We start from the raw sequence: 12667 nt of genomic DNA, 5'->3' as shown, positions 1-12667 counted from the left end.
GTCTGGCGGCGGTTTGGCTTCAAGCGGGAATATGTTGAAAAATTATGCGGCAAAAGCGTTGCTACTAAAAGTAGCAGCACTGCTAATTTGTAGCATCATTTGAAAAGTCACCCGCTAGAGAATGAAGAGTGCTTGAAACTCCGCATGTCAACATCTCCGTTCGGTGCCACACCCACAAAATGCAGAAGCAACCATTTCCACATCAACACCGTATGACATATACTATTTGATATGCAGCTCATTTTTATTTGACACTTATTGAAATATCTTGTGTGACATCATGCACAAAAGAGCACTTTATTTATTTTAAACTATTGTAGTGGCGTTCTGTAAAAAAAGTGCACTTTAATTTAGTGTTGTTTTGATATGTCATCTTAGTGACATCATGCACAAAAGTGCACTAATAGCTTGTTTTAAAATGTCTATGACAATCTTGCACTTTCTGTTTTTGAAATGACATGAATGTTTGTGCCACTGCTTAATAACTGTTTAATAAATACACTTTTGCTAAATTGACTTACCGTATTTTTCGGACTATAAGTCGCAGTTTTTTTCATAGTTTGGCCGGGGGTGAGACTTATACTCATGAGCGACTTATGTGTGAAATTATTAACACATTACCATAAAATATCAAATAATATTATTTAGCTCACTCACGTAAGAGACTAGACGTATAAGATTTCATGGGATTTAGTGATTAGGAGTGACAGATTGTTTGGTAAACATATAGCATGTTCTATATGGTATAGTTATTTGAATGACTCTTACCATAATATGTTACGTTAACATACCAGGCACGTTCTCAGTTGGTTATTTATGCCTCATATAACGTACACTTATTCAGCCTGTTGTTCACTATTCTTTAGACATTTTAAATTGCCTTTCAAATGTCTATTCTTGGTGTTGGCTTTTATCAAATACATTTCCCCCAAAAATGTGACTTATACTCCAGTGCGACTTATATATGTTTTTTTCCTTCTTTATTATGCATTTTCGGCCGGTGCGACTTATACTCCGAAAAATACGGTAGTTGTGATTTCCCTCTCTGCATGAAAGTTTAAAAGTAGCATATATTAATGAAGTATGAACAAAAATGTTGTAATGTAGACACATAGAATAATCATACTGCTGTGATTATATGCATCAAGTGTTCATTCAAGGCTAAGGAAAAATATCGAGATATATATGGTGTATCGTGACATGGCCTAAAAATATCGAGATATTAATAAAAAGGCCATATCGCCCAGCCCTAATTCATGGTATGTTTTTGCCATCAGGCAAAATACTTTTATGTGGTCATTTTGTTGGCTGGGCCAAAAGGAACTTTTACCAAAACATGTTTTACTATGTGGTGTTTTATGGAGTATCTCCATCAACAATTCCTCTTTAGGAATTGGAGACCATCTACGACACGCTGAAGGAAAGTCAGTCACCTTTATGTTCTTTTAATAAATCAATTGTTGACTACTTTGGTTATTGAAAATAAATGTTTACTTTTACTTATTGATGCATGTAGGTCAGAATCAGGAAGTGAAATTATTAGATTTGATTACAGTATAAAATGTATTTGGTGACTGTGTGAGTTTTGTGTAAACATGTTGATACAGGTTTACATCTTCTTGGGGACTGGAACACAGATATGTCCCGAAAGGATGCACCCATTTTTAAAACCTTCACTAAGCTGTGCCACCAACATTGTCTCACTTAGCTCATTAAGCAAACTACCAGGGTGAGTGAGTCCTTTTAAACCATCATAGACCTTTTTGTTATTTCTGACCAGTCTAAGATCACCACAAGTGGAACTACTGTATGCGGCTTAAGTGATCATTCCATCATTTTCTGTACCCGTAAAGAACATAAAACCGAGGCTGACGGCCACAAAACAAGTGAAGGTAGAATTCTCAAGACCTAGACTAGCAAGGCTTTCAATGACAAACTGGCAAATTAAGACTCACCCTTGATACTTGCAAGTACACAGGTCTTTGGGTCAATTCTTACCTCAGAAAAGTAAATAATTTCACAGTCAACGTGGTTGACGATATTATAACAAACAAACTATCTTGGCTGCATCGTAGAGACTAATCGCTCCAGTGAAAAAATGACTACTAAGTTAGTCAAAGAATCAACCGACGGATTCTGTTCTTACTAGTGTTGTCCTGAAACCAACATTTTGGTACTTTTCTAAATAAAAGGGACCACAAAAAAGTGCATTATTGGCTTTGTTTTAACAAAAAATCTTAGGGTACATTAAACATATGTTTCTTATAGCAAGTTTGTCCTTAAATAGTAGTAGTAATAGTCAACATACTAGACAACAAAAGTAAGTAAGTAAGTAAGCAAACAAAAGCTCCTAATTTAGTCTGCTGACATATGCAGTAACATATTGTGTCATTTATATTCTATTATTTTGTCAAAATTATTAAGGACAAGTGGTAGAAAATTGATTATTAATCTACTTGTTAATTTACTGTTAATATCTGCTTATTTTCTGTTTTAAAATGTTCTATCTACACTTCTGTTAAAATGTAATAATCACTTATTCTTCTGTTGATTGAGACTTTACATTAGTTTTGGATGATACCCCAAATTTGGGTATCAATCTGATACCAAGTAGTTACAGGATCATACATTGGTCATATTCAAAGTCCTCATGTGTCCAGGGACATATTTCCTGAGTTTATAAACATAATATAATTTTTTTTTAAACGAAAGATGTTGTGATGCCAAAAAATATTGATGTAATCATAGAAGTAGTACTTTTTAGAGGCGGTATAGTACCGAATATGATTCATTAGTATCGCGGTACTATACTAATACCAGTATACCGTACAACCTTACTTCTTACATAGTAGGATCACCCCGCTGGTGGGTAGGAATACACTTAAGACTCTAACACAAGCACTCATTTAACCCCACTTTGAGTACAGAGTTCATGTTTGGTACCGTGACGCCTTAAAAGCCCTGAAAAACTAACTCCAGACAGCCCAAAACAAAATGATTGGGCTTCTACTCAACCATCCATCTCGGGCTCACCTTTCCGCCAACCATTTCCTTAACGTGGGGAGGCTCTTGGTATCTGATAGAGTACATCTTCTTGCAGTTGGTCTGGCGTACAAGATACACCACACCACTAAAATACCCATGTACCTGTCTCGATACTGCACAATTTATTGACCATTATAACACCAGAGGTAGTTGTACAAATCACATTCAACCCAGATTTCACTCCAAAAAAGGTTCTAATTTGTTTGCCTGCTATACCACCAACATGTGGGAGTCCCTATCAAAAAGAAAACATATTACAGGTTGCGGTTACTCGTAACTGGGAATATATCAGTGGCGTGCAGTCACTAGAGGCAGGGGAGGCGGGGCCTCACCTTCCATTATGGAAAGAAAAAAAAAAGTAAAAAGAAAAAAAAACTAATTAAATTGTTATATGTATCCAGTGATTATACTAAAGTTATTTTCCATTTAACTTCATCAGTTTTAGATCATTTTTATTTTTATTTTCACATTTGCCGTTCAAATACTGAGAAGAGACGGTGCGGTGATCAGCAGCCAGTTGAGGCACGTCACTGCGTTGTGCCTCAACATGGATTGTGCACAATGACTTGGCTAACTGCTGAGCTGCTGTGCAGTGAGACCGTATTGCTATATGAATTATATCAGCTAACTAAACTATGGCGTAGTTTAGTTAGCTGAGGTATATAATGTACAGTGGATTTTGTCAACAACTGTATGTGTGTAACATATTTCTTGTGCTGAGCGATCTTAATACTGCTGCGAAGACGCACTGTGAGAGGCTCGTCTCATAACCCCGCCTCCTGGTGCCAAGCACCTCCGCCGCAGAATGCACCGCCCGACGGGAGCGCCGCAGCCACACCAACCAAAGCCCACACCCAAACCCTCCACGTGCAAGACCGAATCCACCCAAAAAAAGTCACTTAACAAGAAGCCAAAAAGTGCAAAAACAACAATGCTCCCGCCGGAGGAGCCGCGAACAACCGCAGGGACACAACATTAGGTACACCTGCAGACTGCAGCACGGATTTCATATTTCATTCATTTACAACTCCTCCAACACGAACACCACTGTTCCCGCACTTATAAGTAAAGGTAAGACCATAACGTTTTTTTTATTAAATGTGCTTTTTTGTGTGCTACAGTTTGTAAGTGTAAAGTTAAAGTTAAGTTAAAGTACCAATGATTGTCACACACACACTAGGTGTGGTGAAATGTGTCCTCTGCATTTGACCCATCCCCTTGTTCACCCCCTGGGAGGTGAGGGGAGCAGTGGGGAGCAGTGGGCAGCAGTGGCGCCGCGCCCGGGAATCATTTTTGGTGATTTTACCCCCAATTCCAACCCTTGATGCTGAGTGCCAAGCAGGGAAGAATGCTGGTATGAGCTTTTAAACATAACCCGTTAACTGCTGCCAATCAAATGGTGAATAAGATACTCTTTAGGGTTCATAAGTTTGTAAATCTGACTGTGATGAAGTCAGTGCCTCACCTGACATGAACCTCATCGCACGCCACTGGAATATACAAAGTCTTTTACCTATTTAAAATTATATTTTCATTTATTTTCTTGCAATATATTTGTATTTTAAATGCTACTTTCTACATAGTACTGTGTTCTGTGTGAGTTAAAATATATTTCAACTGAAACCATCTCAGGCTTTCTTGTAGCAGTAAATGTGTACCGTGATGAAACTGTACCCTTTCCTATGCAAACTTCTCATAAGTCCTTCAATCAATCAATCACACATTGTTACAAACTGAGAGGAACATCAACCTCAAACTGTCTCGTTTTCATGAAGAATCTAAATCAAAGCATTGCATCATCCCCACAAGACAAAGCATCTTCCTATTGAAGAAAAGTGTTAATAATGAAATATAAAGTTAGTAAAGATGTGAGAGTAAGAAGTAAACAAACCTGTTCTGTGTAACACAACTTGATGTTTCTTGAAAACAGCGTCCATAAGTTGATGTTGTCGCTCCTTCTCCTCTTTTGTTGGACAAAGTTCCTCCTCATACTTTGCTATCGTTCTTTCGCACATTTTCACACAATCACAACACTTTACACTCACATTTGATCTCTACTTAGCGATGTGTCGATAACGTCCGCGTCTCTTTGTTAGCAGCTAACAAGCTAAGCTAACTAGCAAGCTAAGCTAGCACATAAAGTGCGCTCAGACTAATGTATCCGGATACAAACAATGACTAACAATGTTTCATCTACTACACGACATATATGCGTACATGTATGCACTAAATACAAATAGAGAAACAATAATGGCCAGTGGCCACGTTTAGGCCTTCTCTGTCAAACGCCATTTTGCTTTTTACTCCTTCGTCTTCTTTGGATTTCCAGCAGACTAGTAGAGCATCTTAGGCCTCCACAGCTTCTTAACGGGACTTCTTCGTCCTGTCCTATGGTCCATACTGCATTCTACAGTACAGGAGGTCGCGCTAGCAACCTTTCAATGGACCACTTCCAAGTTGGCTTTGTCACGCCAAATTCTTTCCACCTACAAAACCCCCCCACTTACTTCCGGGGCTGTGTCCAATAAAATCACAAAGTTGCCGGGGGTCCTTAACCGGCACGCGACTGTCCTGTTTCGCGCCTGTACAAAAAAAAACAATAATCGATTTCTTCAGATTCCAGCAGCTGTCAAAGACGAAGTATCCTTCCAGCGACGGGCCGTCAAAGCCGAAGTGATATCGATCGCTGTCAATGACGTAAGAGGAAACATGACCACGGAAGTAAATGGGGGAGGGAAGGTTTTTGTAGAGGGAAGAAATTTGGCGTGACAGCTTCTTCTTCTTTTTTTGTTTAATGGCAGTTAGGGTTGCCAATTGTCCCGTATTACCCATGACGTCACGTATTTGAGGCAAAAGACGCGCTTGTCACGGGCTGCAGGATGCTGTGTGCTGAAGTTAGAGGGCACTAGGACCGCTCGGCGCACGTATTGTGTGGCCGCAGGAAGTATTCTTGGAGAAAGAAATAGGTGAGTGACTAAGCTTTTTATTGTATTTTTATATATATATATATATATATATATATATATATATATATATATATATATATATATATATATATATATATATATATATATATATATATATATATATATATATGTAACTGGTGGTCTTTTCCTCTGCGTTGTGTGGCTTTAATGGAACACGACCAACACCATGGATTGCTCAGCTGCACTTTACTGACAATACAGAACATACACACTTGTCGTCAATAACTTTTTTCCCATTGTCGAGCCCCTCTCCCGTTATCGTGGACAAAAGGGCAGTACAACAGTGAAATAAACATACCTGACAATACAGAACATACACACTTGTCGTCAATAACTGTTTTCCCATTGTTGAGCCCCTACACAAATATAATAATGAAAAATATAGTGAACTTAAATTCTTAACATGACAACATTTCTGTCGTCGCATGCACGCCTACCTCTCCCGTTATCGTGGACAAAAGGGAAGTTGGAAGGCGTGTCCAACGCATATAAAAAGACAGGTGTCACAGTAATTATTGCAGTAGGAGGGACAACGAGACAATGGTTCCACATTGACAAAACATTGAACAATATCCAGGTATTTACATGTAACTTATACATTTTGTGTAATTATAACAATAATAAAGCATTATAAAATACATTATTTACAAGACATAATTGACCCTGTTACATATATATATATATATATATATATATATATATATATATATATATATATATATATATATATATATATATATATATATATATATATATATATATATATATATATATATATATATATATATATATATATATATATATATATTTTATTTTTTTTCACCACAGGCTGTGGTTCTAACATACTCCTAATACGTTTTTCCAAATGTTCTTCTTTTCTTTATTATCAATCAGAAGTGTCACCAGGACGTCCCCTGGCCCTAACACTCCATGAAGGACATTTACGGGCATTGACTTCCATCTTCTGCGATGAGGTGGCGACTTGTCCAGGGTGTACCTCACCTTCCGCCCGAATGCAGCTGAGATAGGCTCCAGCACCCCCCGCGACCCCAAAAAGGGACAAGCGGTAGAAAATGGATGGATGGATGGACATTGTTAACATCCATATTATCAACCTTCCTGTTTGGTCCTTGTGTGCCAGCTGTTTAATGGCAAATGTTTTTGAAGAAACTGCACATTTTCTGTTTTGCACATTTTACATTGATCAGGATTTATTTTATTTAAGTATGACGTTTCGAGCAAGCGCTCTTTTTCACACTGCTGTGGCGGTGTGTGCGGACCTTTCTTTCTTTCTTGTTCTAAGTGTTCCTTTTTTGATCCAGCACCCATCCCAATTGGGTTTTTTGAATTTGTTTCCCCCTCTGTTTTGCACATTTTGAAAAGAATACAATTTTCTTGTGATTATGGTATGAATAGGACGTATAGTAAGTGCAACAGTGATCCAGTGGAGGTATAAAGTTCATTTTTGTAAGCATTTTGTACGGAGCCCCTAAAGGGACATGGGAATTTTTTTTTTTTTAGACATGTATCTCGTGGCCACGAGAAAGTATCTCGTGGCCACGAGAAACTTTCTCGTGGCCACGAGAAACTTTTTATAAAAAAAAAAAAAAAAAAAAAAAATATTAATTTTTTTTTTTTTTTTTTTTTTTTTAATAAAAAGTTTCTCGTGGCCACGAGAAACTTTCTCGTGGCCACGAGAAACTTTCTCGTGCGCACGAGAAACTTTCTCGTGGCCACGAGAAACTTTCTCGTGGCCACGAGAAACTTTCTCGTGGCCACGAGAAAGCATTGGATGCGTGCTGATGTGTGTTAAAATGGCAGTTTATGAGTTAATATGGCTGTATTTCCAGATAGGACTTTCCCCCATGTGTGTTGTGGCAAAATGTGAATGCTTGATTAGTAGGTGTGAGACAAACACTTTATCTTCCTGGTTATTGTAACGCTACGTGTTTGACATTATTTAAGACGTTATCATGCCCGGGAAAGGACAGTTTTCCTCTTCTGTGGCTGTGGGGGGTGGGCGTGGCTTGCGGACCTGCAGTGAAGCGGAGTGTGTCAGTTAGTCCCATGTTGATGTGATCAAACTTCTTTCTTGCTTGGAAGATACTCACACAATTGTAACTGTTATTTCTTCCTGCAAATAATAAATATGTACAACGTGTTTGGATGTATTCATTTATGTAAAATTGTCATTAAATGTAATATTGCCTGATACGACGTACGTAATATTTTGATATTTACACATCGCATATTTACACACGCGCATCTGACTAGAATACCCTTATGTGCATTACATATATCAACATCAACTACCTACTGTACTGTTTACTTGTTGAAATACCCTTTTTAGAACAAATATCTACCCACATAATATATATGTGTATATATAATATATATATATGTGTATGTATGTATATGCATATATATATATATATATATATATATATATATATATATATATATATATATGTGTGTATCTATATATATATATATATATATATATATATATATATATATATATATATATATATATATATATGTATATGTATATATATATATATATATATATATATATATATATATATATATATATATATATATATATATATATATATATATATATATATATATATATATATATATATATATATATATATATATATATATATATATATATATATATATATATATATACATACACTACCGTTCAAAAGTTTGGGGTCACATTGAAATGTCCTTATTTTTGAAGGAAAAGCACTGTACTTTTCAATGAAGATAACTTTCAACTAGTCTTAACTTTAAAGAAATACACTCTATACATTGCTAATGTGGTAAATGACTATTCTAGCTGCAAATGTCTGGTTTTTGGTGCAATATCTACATAGGTGTATAGAGGCCCATTTCCAGCAACTATCACTCCAGTGTTTTAATGGTACAATGTGTTTGCTCATTGGCTCAGAAGGCTAATTGATGATTAGAAAACCCTTGTGCAATCATGTTCACACATCTGAAAACAGTTTAGCTCGTTACAGAAGCTACAAAACTGACCTTCCTTTGAGCAGATTGAGTTTCTGGAGCATCACATTTGTGGGGTCAATTAAACGCTCAAAATGGCCAGAAAAAGAGAAGTTTCATCTGAAACTCGACAGTCTATTCTTGTTCTTAGAAATGAAGGCTATTCTACAAAATTGTTTGGGTGACCCCAAACTTTTGAACGGTAGTGTATATATATATATTATATTACTGTAACTTGTTCTTAAAAATAGTAGTTATTTTGTTTGTCAAATTTAGTGTTTGTGTGTATATATGTATACTGTATATTTTTATGTGTGTTTCTTCCTATACAGTATACATGTATATGTGTGTGTGTGCGTGTATATACTGTATATATATATATATATATATATATATATATATATATATATATATATATATATATATATATATATATATATATATATATATGCATATACATACATATACATACATACACATATATATATATTATATATACACATATAAATTATGTGGGTAGATATTTGTTCTAAAAAGGGTATTTCAACAAGTAAACAGTACAGTAGGTAGTTGATGTTGATATATGTAATGCACATAAGGGTATTCTAGTCAGATGCGCGTGTGTAAATATGCGATGTGTAAATATCAAAATATTACGTACGTCGTATCACTTTTTGTCAGGCAATATTACATTTAATGACAATTTTACATAAATGAATACATCCAAACACGTTGTACATATTTATTATTTGCAGGAAGAAATAACAGTTACAATTGTGTGTGTATCTTCCAAGCAAGAAAGAAGTTTGATCACATCAACATGGGACTAACTGACACACTCCGCTTCACTGCAGGTCCGCAAGCCACGCCCACCCCCCACAGCCACAGAAGAGGAAAACTGTCCTTTCCCGGGCATGATAAAGTCTTAAATAATGTCAAACACGTAGCGTTACAATAACCAGGAAGATAAAGTGTTTGTCTCACACCTACTAATCAAGCATTCACATTTTGCCACAACACACATGGGGGAAAGTCCTATCTGGAAATACAGCCATATTAACTCCTAAACTGCCATTTTAACACACACTAAACCATCAGCACGCATCCAATGCTTTCTCGTGGCCACGAGAAAGTTTCTCGTGGCCACGAGAAAGTTTCTCGTGCGCACGAGAAAGTTTCTCGTGGCCACGAGAAAGTTTCTCGTGGCCACGAGAAACTTTTTATTAAAAAAAAAAAAAAAAAAAAAAAAATTAATATTTTTTTTTTTTTTTTTTTTTTTTATAAAAAGTTTCTCGTGGCCACGAGAAAGTTTCTCGTGGCCACGAGATACTTTCTCGTGGCCACGAGATACTTTCTCGTGGCCACGAGATACATGTCTAAAAAAAAAAAAATTCCCATGTCCCTTTAGGGGCTCCGTAATTTTGGCATTTTTAAAGCATTTTCTAAGCATTTTTTCAGGCCCGGACTGAAATAGGGGACACTCAAATTTTATAAGTGACACCAAAAATGTTCCAACCGCCCGCGAGATGTCCCTTATTTCAAAGTCTGGGTGTTGGCAACCCTAATGGTTTGAAAAAGGCATTTGGTCGCTGATGCACTTATTGAGTGATAAAAGTATTATAATATTTTAAGATTTCATTAAGTACGACCTGTAAATAGACAAAAATATTTCTAAAAAAATATAAAGGTTTTTGTTCAAAATATTCTAAATACAGCATACCGGTATCATCTTTTTCAGAACTCTTTTCTAAATTTTCTGGGCTTTTGGTGGATGGACACAATATTACACATTTGAAACTCTGAAATTAGACAATTATTTTCTATTTCTTATTTGCTGTATTTTCTCTGGAACAAAACAAACAAACACAAAATGCAAATAACTTAAAAGTTTCCATTCTTCCAAAGGCAAAGAAGTTCATAAAAAAAAAACAAAAAAAAAAAACAGAATTGACCACTTAAAATAATTTCAGGATGTTGTTTTAAAACTTGTTCTTTCTGGGATAGCGAAACAAAATAAACAGTTTATTTTATGAATGTATGCAAAGTAAATATTGGCTTTTGCCTGACACTCCAAACAGTTTTCTGATATTGATATTGTTTTGGGGATGTTAAAAAAGAAAAAAAAAAACTTAACAAAATGTTTAAAACACAATCATGGATTTTTTTTATTTTATCCACAAATGTAAGTTTGTAAAAACAAAGCCATTCTTCCACAAACAATTCAGTCATTTTCTCTCACTTTTATATTGCATAAAGGTCTGGGTACATACATATAAAACAATCACAACACAATCATCATATTACAAAAGAGATAAATAAAGATAGTGATAGTCATGTGATAGTGATGATTATAGAGACCCAACAAATGACTCATAAAGTCACATTTTAAAAACTGTATAAAAGACAACGGTTCAAATGATGTATAAAGTAAATAATAATATGCTTCCTGAAGTGGTTCAGAAGATGTTTCAGATGTGAACCAGTACATATGTATATCATATAAAGGTGCTAATCTATGGGATGTATAATAATTAGAAATAAAAATATGTCACACTTCAATATTTTATTTATATTACTATTTAAGTTTAACATCCCTGCTGTATGGCCTTACTTTGAGAACTAAAACAGAGTCATGGCCCTCACAATCCCGTGACCCTGAGAAGAATACACAGTATATATGTTGATCTCAGGGCATTCACTCAATCGCAACTGGACTGGAATAAATATTTAGGGTTTCGGCACTAGCCACTAGACTAGATTTAGACTTACTTTTTATTGTCATTCAAATTTGAACTTTACAGTACAGATAAGAACACAATTTTGTTGCATTAGCTCATGGTAGTGCAGGATAAAAGAGCAATAAGGTGCAGATATAAATAGATTACTGTACAGATAAATATATTGCACTTTTGCATATGCATCCACGTTTATGGATGTATGATATATTGTCTTTATATTCCAGTGAGTTACCGTATTTTCCGCACCATAAGACGCACCTAAAAACCTCCAATTTCCTCAAAAGCTGACAGTGCGCCTAATAATCCGGTGCGCCTTATGGACCGATATTGAGCCACAACAGGTCTCGCAACTACGGTAAGCAGCCGCCGACTTAATTTCTCCCCGTAGAAGAAGCGTGCTACGGCTGCTTTTTACACACCAGAAAAAACACGCAATTATTAAATAAATCAGCAGCTTTCTTGTGGTTAAAAGCATTTTCATGGCTCCACTTTCGACTTCTTTTCCCTCATGTTCCTCTAGCTGCGTAGTTCAAGAGAAGAACAAACGATTAAACACTTGAATTAGTGGATTGTGTAGCAAAACATACCATGCTCTACTCAGTACTCTCTGGGACTTCCTGTTTATTTATTGAGGTCATGTGGATTTTTTTTTAATCCGCAAATGTAAATTTGTAAAACAATTCAGACATTTTCTCATTTTTGTATTGCATAAAGGTCCCGGGACATACATATAAAACAATCACAACACAATCATCATATTACAAAAGACAGTAATAAAGATAATTAATAACATGGTTGTGAGACCCAACAAATGATTCATAAAGTTACACATTTTAAAATTGTACAAAAGACAACTGTTCAAATGATGTATAAAGTAAATAA

The 12667-nt window shown here is 35.6% G+C and overlaps 1 protein-coding gene across 4 annotated transcripts in view; it reads left to right on the top strand.

Moving 5' to 3' along the window:
• Positions 1–12667, top strand: part of LOC133664736 (zinc finger protein OZF-like) — a 519603-nt gene that overhangs the window by 452933 nt on the left and 54003 nt on the right. The gene's annotated exons all lie outside the window — the stretch shown is intronic.

This window comes from Entelurus aequoreus, linkage group LG14 (genome assembly GCF_033978785.1).
Source record: "Entelurus aequoreus isolate RoL-2023_Sb linkage group LG14, RoL_Eaeq_v1.1, whole genome shotgun sequence".
Taxonomy (NCBI): domain Eukaryota; kingdom Metazoa; phylum Chordata; class Actinopteri; order Syngnathiformes; family Syngnathidae; genus Entelurus; species Entelurus aequoreus.
The sequence above is the reverse complement of the archived record's forward strand: the minus strand, read 5'-3'. Positions and strand labels throughout refer to the sequence as shown.